The 10834-nt window shown below is 38.6% G+C and overlaps 1 non-coding gene across 1 annotated transcript; it reads right to left on the bottom strand.

Annotated features, from left to right (window-relative positions):
* Positions 1 to 8252: 8252 nt before the first annotated feature.
* LOC130953683 (small nucleolar RNA R71) lies at positions 8253 to 8360 on the bottom strand. Its single transcript, XR_009075845.1, has one exon. It is a non-coding gene; the product is annotated as a small nucleolar RNA R71 (small nucleolar RNA).
* Positions 8361 to 10834: the final 2474 nt, after the last annotated feature.

The raw sequence follows: 10834 nt of genomic DNA, 5'->3' as shown, positions 1-10834 counted from the left end.
CTGTCTCAGGGATGACGCGGCGCCGAAATCCTCTCATGGAAGCCAGCCAGCTGATGCCCCTCCACCACCTCCCATCATATGGATTACGATTTGGCCTGATGGCGGAATGATGAGCGGATATTTTATACGCTTTTTGGCATCATTTTCATATAGTTTTTAGTATGTTTTGTTTAGTTTTTATTATATTTTTATAGGTTTTTGTGCCAAATTCATATTTATTTAATTATACTTTGAGTTTGTGTGTTTTTGTGAAATTTTAGGTATTTTCTGGCTAAAATTGAGGAGCTGGAGCAAAAGTCTGATTCAGAGACAGAGAAAGCACTGCAGATGCTGTCTGGATCTGATGTCTTTGCACTCAAAAGAGCTTTTCTGGAGCTATAGAAATCCAAATAGAGTGTTCTTAATGGCTATGGAAAGCTGACTTCCAGAGCTTTCCAAAAATATATAATAGTTTATACTTTGCTTAAGAATAGAAGGTCCAAAATTGGCGTCCAACACCAGCCACCTGCTCCCTTCCAAGCGTCCAGCGCCCAAGGAGTAGAGACCAGCGTCTAAATGCCTAAAAAAGACACCCTAGCCAGCTTTCAACGCCCTAGAGGCCTCTTAGCACGTGGATCTCATCAAAACTCAGCCTAAACACTCACCAAGTGGGCCTCAGAAGTGGATTTTTGCACTAAAAGACTATTTTACCCTTCTTATGTAATCCTTAGTCATCAGTTTAGTATTTAAGGGATATTTTACATAAGACCTAGAGACTTTTACCCCATATTTTTGTTTACAATATTGTATTTCCTTTTAGTATGACTTTCTAAACCTCCTAGGTGGAGGGGAGGAGCCCTGTTGAGTCCTATGAATTAATAAAAGTATTACTGTTTCTCTTCGATCCGTGTTTGATTCAATTCTAAGATGTATACTCGTTCTTCAACATGGTGAATAGGATGATCAGTGACAATTAGCTCTTTTCATCATACTAGGACTGCATGCCTAACAACCACCCGTGTCTACTTGGGTTCGTGTGAATACGTGACTGGAAAGCATGAACCGCCAGCTTGATTATACATCTCTTAGACGGCTAATCCACGACTTTGTTGGGGACTTCTTGAGACACCAGTTCAGCCGATTTCTGGGGAGATTAGGATCTCTGTGGTAGAGGCTAGAACCCAAAGAAGCAGCATTCTCTGATCCAGAAGATTCGACCTTGTCTGTGGGGTTTTGAGTAGGATGGCCAAGAGAATGAACTGCTAGAGCTTCACCCTCGTTCAGATTGGATGACCGCGGCCATACGGTGTTTGATCTGAAGCAAAGGAGATTGATGACCACGGTCAATGGCATTGATCACATACAACCTGCCATAGAAAAAATCACTCACAAGCAAAGAAGACAGTATTACTAGAGTTAATTGAGAAAGACAAAGCAACTCTAATCCTTAACCATATTTCTATTTCTGATTCCATTTAATTTACAAAGTATTTCATTTATTCTTTACATGTCAATCTAGTTTAGATCTAACAAATACAAATATAAAATTAACCTCTTGATTCGCCTGACTAAGACCTGCAAGATAACCATAGCTTGCTTCAAACCACAATCCTCATGGGATCGACCCTGACTCGCTCAAGTATTACTTGGACAACCTAGTGCACTTGCTGGTACAGTTGTCCGGAGTGTGGGGATTTGTGCACCAAGTTTTTGGCGCCATTGCCGGGGATTGTTCGAGTTTGAACAATAGACGGATTATCTTGTTCTCTAGTTCAGGTAATTTTTATTTTAGTTGAGCCTTTTATTTTTGTTTTCTTTTTCTTATTTTCGGAAAAATCAAAAACTTTTTCAAAAAAAAATACTTTTCTTTTCTTTGTTTAATCTTTGTTTTTGGTTTGAGTCTTTTGTTTTTGTTCTTGGTTAAATTTTCGAAAATTTTGAGTCTTTCTTTCAAAAATTTTTCAAAAATAGTTTCTTTGGTTAAATCTTGTGTCAATTTTTAAGTTTGGTGTCTTCTTGTTGTTTTTCTTTTAATTTTTTGAAAATTTATGTTTGGTTTTCTAAAAATTTTAAGTTTGGTGTTCTTTGCATGTTCTTGTGTTATTTGAGTCTTTGAGTCTTGTTCTTTGTGTTCTTCTCAATCTTCAAATTGTTCTTCTATTTTCTTTTTGTTTTGATCTTAAAAGTTTTAAGTTCGATGTCCCTTTGTGTTTCCCTCCAAATTTTCGAAATCTAGGTGGTTTTGATTTAAAAATTTTAAATTTTGTGTCTTTTACTTGTTTTTCTCTCTCCTCATTAAATTTAAAAATAAAAAATATCTTTTCTATTTTTATTTTAACTTAATTTTAGAAATTTTCATTAAAAATTCAGATTTAAATTTTAAATTTTTATCTTATCTTATCTTAGTTTTAAAAATCAAAATTCAAATCTTTTCAAAAATAAAATCTTTTCAAAATTAAAAATCTCATCTTTTCTTTTTCAAATTTAAAAATTAAGAATTCAAATTTCAATTTTCAAAATTCAATTTTTTCTCAAAATCAAATTTCAAATCTTATCTTTTTCAAATCTTTTTTGTTTCTTATTTTATTTTTTCTAATTTCAATTTTTTAAAATGAAATCATTTTTAAATCTTTTTAATTTCTTATCTTTTCTAATTTCAATTTTTTAAATTCAAATCTCTTCTTATCTTCTATCTTATTTTAAATTTCAATAATAAATTTTCAATTCCTTTTAATTAACTAACCTTAATTTTCGAAAATCATAAATAAATAAAAAAATATTTTAATTCTTATTTATCTCTTTTATTTCTAATTCTCTTCTTCTCTACTTCTATTTATTCGAACTCCTCTTTCCCTATTTTCAAAGTATTCTTCTTCTCCTTCTTCTTTCTTCATTCTTCTTCTCTTCTTTCTTCACATCTCACAAGGAGTCCTCTGTTCTTGAACAAAGAACTCCCATTTGGCTTCTATTTATCGTCTTTCTTCTTTTCTTGTTTATGACCAGGAATATGGATAAAGAACCTCACTTTAATCCTGATCCTGAACCTGAAAGGACTTTAAAGAAAAGCTTACAACAAGCTAGAGCACAACACTCTGGAAGAAGCCTTTCAGAAAACTTTGAACAAGAAATAGGAGACATGGCCGAATGGTGGACGAAATTGTGATCACATCAATGTAGTACTCTTTGTTGTTGTATGGAATCTTTATTGTGGCTCTTGGCTATGTGTGGACACAACTCCATTCAACTTAACCAGCAAGTGTACTGGGTCATCCAAGTAATACCTTACGCGAGTAAGGGTCGATCCCACAGAGATTGTTGGTATGAAGCAAGCTATGGTCACCTTGTAAATCTCAGTTAGGCAGATTAAATGGTTATGGGTTTCGAAAATTAATAATAAATAGAAAATAAAAAGGGATAGAAATACTTATGTAAATTAATAGTGAGAATTTCAGATAGGCGTATGGAGATGCTGTGCTCCTCTTGAATCTCTATTTTCTCATTGCTTTCATTCAATCCTTCTTACTTCTTTCCATGGCAAGCTGTATGTAGGGCATCACCATCATCAATGGCTACTTTCAATCCTCTCGGGAAAATGGTCCTATGCGCTGTCACTGCACGGCTAATCGTCTGGAGGCATCACCCTTGCTGATGGTTACATCCCATCCTCTCAGTGAAAACGTTCCAAATGCTCTGTCACAGCACGGCTAATCATCTGTTGGTTCTCAATCAGGTTGGAATAGAATCCCTTGATTCTTTTGCGTTTGTCATCACGCCCAGCCTTCAGGAGTTTGAAGCTCGTCACAGTCATTCAATACCAGAATCCTACTCGGAATACCACAGACAAGGTTAGACTTTCCGGATCCCCATGAATGCCGCCATCTATCTAGCTTATACCACGAAGATTCTGTTGGGGAATCTAAGAGATATGCGCCCGGCCTAAGGTAGAACGGAAGTGGTTGTCAGTCACGCGCGTTCATAGGTGAGAATGATAATGAGTGTCACGGATCATCACATTCATCAAAGTGTTGGGCAACGTATATCTTGGAATAAGAATAAAAGAGAATTGAATAGAAAGTAATAATAATTGTATTGAAACTTGAGGTACAGCAGAGCTCCACACCCTTAATCTATGGTGTGCAGAAACTCCACCGTTGAAAATACATAAGTGAAAGGTTCAGGCATGGCCGAATGGCCAGCCCTCTAAAACGTGATCAATAGCCTCTTAAGATGAAGAATAAAACAAAACTGAGACCAAAGATGAAACGTGGTCAAAAAGACGTCTAATACAATAGTTAAATGCTCTATATATACTAGACTAGCTACTAGGGTTTACATGAGTAAGTAATTGATGCATTGATGAGCGGATAATTTGTACGCTTTTTGGCATTGTTTTTAGTATGTTTTTAGTAGTTTTAGTTGAGTTCTTAGTATATTTTTATTAGTTTTTAGTTAAAATTCACTTTTCTGGACTTTACTATGAGTTTGTGTGTTTTTCTGTGATTTCAGGTATTTTCTGGCTGAAATTGAGGGACCTGAGCAAAAATCTGATTCAGAGACTGAAAAGGACTGCAGATGCTGTTGGATTCTGACCTCCCTGCACTCGAAGTGGATTCTCTAGAGCTACAGAAGCCCAATTGGCGCGCTCTCAACGGCGTTGGAATGTAGACATCCTGGGCTTTCCAGCAATATATGATAGTCCATACTTTGCCCAAGATTTGATGGCCCAAACCGGCGTTCAAAGTCACCTACAGAAATTCCAGCGTTAAACGCCGGAACTGGCACCTAATTGGGAGTTAAACGCCCAAACTGGCATAAAAGCTGGCGTTTAACTCCAAGAGAAGTCTCTACACGAAAATGCTTCATTGCTCAGCCCAAGCACACACCAAGTGGGCCCGGAAGTGGATTTTTATGTCATTTACTCATCTCTGTACACCCTAGGCTACTAGTTTTCTATAAGTAGGACCTTTTACTATTGTAATGGATATAGAGAGTCTTTTGATCATGTTTTGATGATTGAACTCACTTCGGGAGGCTGGCCATTCGGCCATGCCTAGACCTTGTTCTTATGTATTTTCAACGGTGGAGTTTCTACACACCATAGATTAAGGTGTGGAGCTCTGCTGTACCTCGAGTATTAATGCAATTACTATTGTTCTTCTATTCAATTCCGCTTGTTCTTTGTCCAAGATATCACTTGTTCTTCAATCTGATGAAGGTGATGATTGACACTCATCATCATTCTCACCTATGAACAAGGTGACTGACAACCATTCTTGTTCTACAAGCATCTGAGGCTTAGTGAATATCTCTTGGATTTCTGATTGCATGATGCATGGTTGATCGCCTGACAACCGAGTGCCGCCTGACAAACGAGCCAACCATTCCGTGAGATCAGAGTCTTCGTGGTATAGGCAAGAACTGATGGCGGCATTCAAGAGAATCCGGAAGGTCTAACCTTGTCTGTGGTATTCTGAGTAGGATTCAATGATTGAATGACTGTGACGTGCTTCAAACTTGTAACCTGCTGGGCGTTAGTGACAGACGCAAAAGAGGGATTCTATTCCAGTAGGAGCGGGAACCAACCGGTGATTGGCCGTACTGTGACAGAGTGCGTGAGCATTAGCTTTCACTGCAAGGATGGGAGGTAGCCACTGACAACGGTGAAACCCTACATGAGCTTGCCATGGAAAGGAGTAAGAAGGACTGGATGAAGGCAGTAGGAAAGCAGAGAGACGGAAGGGAAGGCACCTTCATACGCTTGTCTGAAGCTCTCACCAATGATATACATAAGTATCTCTATCTTTATCTTTTATGTTATTTTCGTTCATCACCATATCCATTTGAGTCTGTCTGACTAAGATTTACAAGATGACCATAGCTTGCTTCATACCACCAATCTCCGTGGGATCGACCCTTACTCGCATAAGGTTTATTACTTGGACGACCCAGTGCACTTGCTGGTTAGTTGTGCGAAGTTGTGTTTATGCCATGGTATTGAGCACCAAGTCTTTGGAGCCATTACTAGGGATTGTTTATGTTTTGAAAAGTATTGATCACAATTTCGTGCACCAAATTTTTGGCGCCGTTGCCGGGGATTGTGTTTGAGTATGGACAACTGACGGTTCATCTTGTTGCTTAGATTAGGCATTTATTTTTTTCGAAATTCTTGAAGATGAATTCTAGAGTTTCATGATGATTTGCTGAAATCTGGCTGGCTGTAAAGCCATGTCTAATTTCATTGGACCGAGGTTTCAACTTATCATCACAAGAGCTTGTTGATCTTGCTTTTGGAGCAGTGATCTGCTAAGGCTTGGCTGGCCTTTGGCCATGTCTAGTGTTTTGGACCGAAGCTTTCTTTGAAAGCTTGGCTGGCTGTGAAGCCATGTCTAATTCCTGGACCGGAGTCTTAGACTAGCATTGCACTGATTCCTGGAATTCTCATTAAGAATTTTGATATCTTTTTCCAATTAATTTTCGAAAATCACAAAAAAAAAATTTACAAAATCATAAAAACCAAAAATATTTCTTGCTTGAGTCTAGTGTCTCATCTTAAGTTTGGTGTCAATTGCATGCATTCATTCTTGTGTCTTAAAGATCTTCAAGTAATTCTTGATGATTTCTTACTCTGATCCTTGAATTCTTTTGACTTGAGTGTTTATGTGTCTCATATAGTGTCAGTAGTATACAAACTGCTAAGTTTGGTGTCTTGCATGCATTGTTATTTGATTCTTGTTGCATTTTGATTGTTAAAAATCCAAAAATATTTTTAATTTGTGTCTTTTCAAGTCAATAACACAAAGAATTGAAGATTCAGAACATACTGCAGAGGAATTATACAGAAAAAGCTGAGCATTCGAAAATACCCAGTGAAGAAGACAGACTGGCGTTTAAACGCCAGCCAGGGTACCTGGTTGGGCGTTTAACGCCCAAAAAGGGTGCATTTTGGGCGTTAAACGCCAGAATGGATACCATTCTGGGCGTTTAACGCCAGGATGGTGCTAGGGGGAAGATTTTGTTTTCAAAATCAATTTTTTTCAAGTTTTCAAAGTTTTTCAAAATCAAATCTTTTTCAAATCATATCTTTTCAATCAAATGTTTTCAAAATCAATTTCTTTCCTTCTTCAAAGATACTTACTAACAATTAATGATTTGATTGAACATTTTTTGCCTTTTCTGTTGAGGAAGGTTTCATGTTTGAATCATATCTTTCCTTGTTAAGCAAGTCATCAATTTTTTTTTAAAAAAAAATCAAATCTTCTAAAATTGTTTTCAAATCAAATCTTTTTAAAATGTTTTTCAAATCATATCTTTTTTAAAATTGTTTTCAAATCATATCTTTTCATCACATCTTTTTAAAACCAATCATATCTTCTTAACTACATCTTTTTCAAAATAGTTTTCAATCAAATCTTTTTTATTTCTAATTTGAAAATCTTTTTCAAAAAACACTTGGTTTCTTTTCCACTTTGATTTTCGAAAATCAATTAATGTTTTTCAAAAATGTTTTCAAAATATTTTAATTAATTTTCGAAAATCTTCTTCCCTCCTTCTCACATCCTTCTATTTATGGAGTACCACTCCTTCTCAATGCACAATTCGAACCTTATCTAAGTAAAGTTCGAATTCTTCTTCTCCTTCTTCTTTCTATTTCTCTTTTCCTCTGACACCTCAAGGAATCTCTATACTGTGACATAGAGGATTCCACATTTTCTTGTTCTCTTCTCTTTCATATGAGCAGGAGCAGAGACAAAGGCATTCTTGTTGAAGCTGACCCTGAACCCGAAAGGACCTTGAAGAGAAAGCTAAGAGAAGCCAAAGCACAACTCTCTTTAGAGGTCCTGACCGAATTCTTCAAAGAAGAAGAAGACATGGCAGCCGAAAACAACAATAATGCAAACAATGCAAGGAAGGTGCTGGGTGACTTTACTGCACCTACTCCCGACTTCTATGGGAGAAGCATCTCTATCCCTGCCATTGGAGCAAACAACTTTGAGCTTAAACCTCAATTAGTTTCTCTAATGCAACAGAATTGCAAGTTCCATGGACTTCCAATGGAAGATCCTCATCAGTTCTTAGCTGAATTCTTGCAAATCTGTGACACAGTCAAGACTAATAGGGTAGACCCTGAGGTCTATAGACTGATGCTATTCCCTTTTGCTGTAAGAGACAGAGCTAGAATATGGTTGGACTCACAACCTAAAGAAAGCCTGGACTCTTGGGAAAAGCTAGTCAATGCCTTCTTGGCAAAGTTCTTTCCACCACAAAGATGGAGTAAGCTTAGAGTGGAAGTCCAAACCTTCAGACAGAAGGATGGAGAATCCCTCTATGAAGCTTGGGAAAGATACAAACAATTAATCAGAAAATGTCCTTCTGACATGCTTTCTGAATGGAGCATCATAGGTATTTTCTATGATGGTCTCTCTGAACTGTCCAAGATGTCTTTGGATAGCTCTGCTGGAGGATCTCTTCATCTGAAGAAGACGCCTACAGAGGCTCAAGAGCTAATTGAGATGGTTGCAAATAACCAATTCATGTACACTTCTGAAAGGAATCCTGTGAACAATGGGACTAGTCAGAAGAAAGGAGTTCTTGAGATTGACACTCTGAACGCCATTTTGGCTCAGAATAAAATATTGACTCAACAAGTCAATTTGATTTCTCAAAGTCTGTCTGGAATGCAAAATGCACCAAGCAGTACTAAGGAGGCTTCATCTGAGGAAGAAGCTTATGATCCTGAGAACCCTTCAATGGAAGAGGTGAATTACCTAGGAGAACCCTATGGTAATACCTATAATTCTTCATGGAGAAATCACCCAAATCTCTCATGGAAGAATCAAGAGAGACCTCAACAAGGTTTCAATAATAATGGTGGAAGAAACAGGTTTAACAATGGCAAACCTTTTCCATCATCTTCTCAGCAACAGACAGAGAATCCTAAGCAGAACCTCTCTGACTTAGTAACCATGGTCTCTGATCTAATTAAAACCACTCAAAGTTTCATGACTGAAACAAGGTCCTCCATTAGGAATTTGGAAGGACAAGTGGGACAGCTGAGCAAGAAAGTTACTGAACTCCATCCAAGTACTCTCCCAAGCAACACAGAAGAAAATCCAAAAGGAGAGTGCAAAGCCATCAATATGGCCGAATTGGGAGAGGATAGAGAGGAAGTGAACGCCACTGAGGAAGACCTCAATGGGTGTGCACTAGCCTCCAATGAGTTCCCCAATGAGGAACCATGGAAATCTAGGACTCAAAATGAGACCATAGAGATCCCATTGGACTTACTTCTGCCTTTCATGAGCTCTGATGAGTATTCTTCCTCTGAAGAGGATGAGTATGTCACTGAAGAGCAAGTTGCTAAATACCTTGGAGCAATCATGAAGCTAAATGACAAGTTATTTGGAAATGAGACTTGGGAGGATGAACCTCCTTTGCTCACCAAAGAGCTGGATGACTTGTCTAGGCAGAAATTACCTCAAAAGAGACAAGATCCTGGGAAGTTTTCCATACCTTGTACCATAGGCACCATGACCTTCAAGAAGGCTCTGTGTGACTTAGGGTCAAGTGTAAACCTCATGCCTCTCTCAGTAATGGAGAAGCTAGGCATCTTTGAGGTACAAGCTGCAAGAATCTCACTAGAGATGGCAGACAACTCAAGAAAACAAGCTCATGGACTTGTGGAGAATGTTTTGGTAAAGGTTGAAGACCATTACATTCCTACTGATTTCATAGTCCTAGAGACTGGGAAGTGCATGGATGAATCTATCATCCTTGGCAGACCTTTCCTAGCCACAGCAAAGGCTGTGATTGATGTTGATGGAGGTGAACTGATCATTCAAGTGAATGGAGAATCCTTTGTGTTTAAGGCTCAAGGATATCCCTCTGTCACCATAGAGATGAAGCATGAAGAGCTTCTCTCACATCAGAGTCAAGAAGAGCCCCCACAGTCAAACTCTAAGTTTGGTGTTGGGAGGCCACAACCAAACTCTAAGTTTGGTGTTGAACCCCCACATTCAAACTCTAAGTTTGGTGTTGGGAGGTTCCAACATTGCTCTGAGTATCTGTGAGGCTCCATGAGAGCCCTCTGTCAAGCTACTGACATTAAAGAAGCGCTTGTTGGGAGGCAACCCAATAATTATAATTTATATAGTTTCTTTTGTTATTTTATGTTTTTTGTAGGTTGATGATCATAAGAAGTCACAAAATCCATTGAAAAAGCAAAAACAAAATGAAAAACAGGAAGAAAAACAGCACACCCTGGAGGAAGATGTTGCTGGCGTTCAAACGCCAGTAAACCTAGCAGTTGGGCGTTTAACGCCCAGTCTGGCACCATTCTGGGCGTTTAACGCCAGAAAGGGGGCACCAGACTGGCGTTAAACGCCAGAAAAGGGCAAGAACCTGGCGTTAAACGCCAGGAATGGGCACCAGCCCGGCGTTTAACGCCAGAAATAGCTCAAAACGTGATTTTGAGCAACATTTGGTGCAGGGATGACTTTTCCTTGACACCACAGGATCTGTGGACACCACAGGATCCCCACCAACCCCACCACCACTCTCTCTCTTCTTCCCCCATTCACCAATCACCTCAATACCTCTTCCCCAAAACCCCTTCACCTATCAAATCCCATCTTTCTCTTCACCACTCACATCCATCCTTCATAAAACCCCACCAACCTCACCCTTCAAATTCAAACCACTTTCCCTCCCAAACCCACCCAATATGGCCGAACCCCATTTCCCCTCTCTCCTATAAATACCCTTCTTCACTCCTTCATTTTCACACAACCAAAACACCACTTCTCCCCCTCTTTGGCCGAATACACCACCATCTCCCTCTTCCTCATTTCTTCTTCTT

This window comes from Arachis stenosperma, chromosome 9 (assembly GCF_014773155.1).
Source record: "Arachis stenosperma cultivar V10309 chromosome 9, arast.V10309.gnm1.PFL2, whole genome shotgun sequence".
NCBI lineage: Eukaryota > Viridiplantae > Streptophyta > Magnoliopsida > Fabales > Fabaceae > Arachis > Arachis stenosperma.
This window is presented reverse-complemented; position numbering and strand designations above follow the sequence as displayed.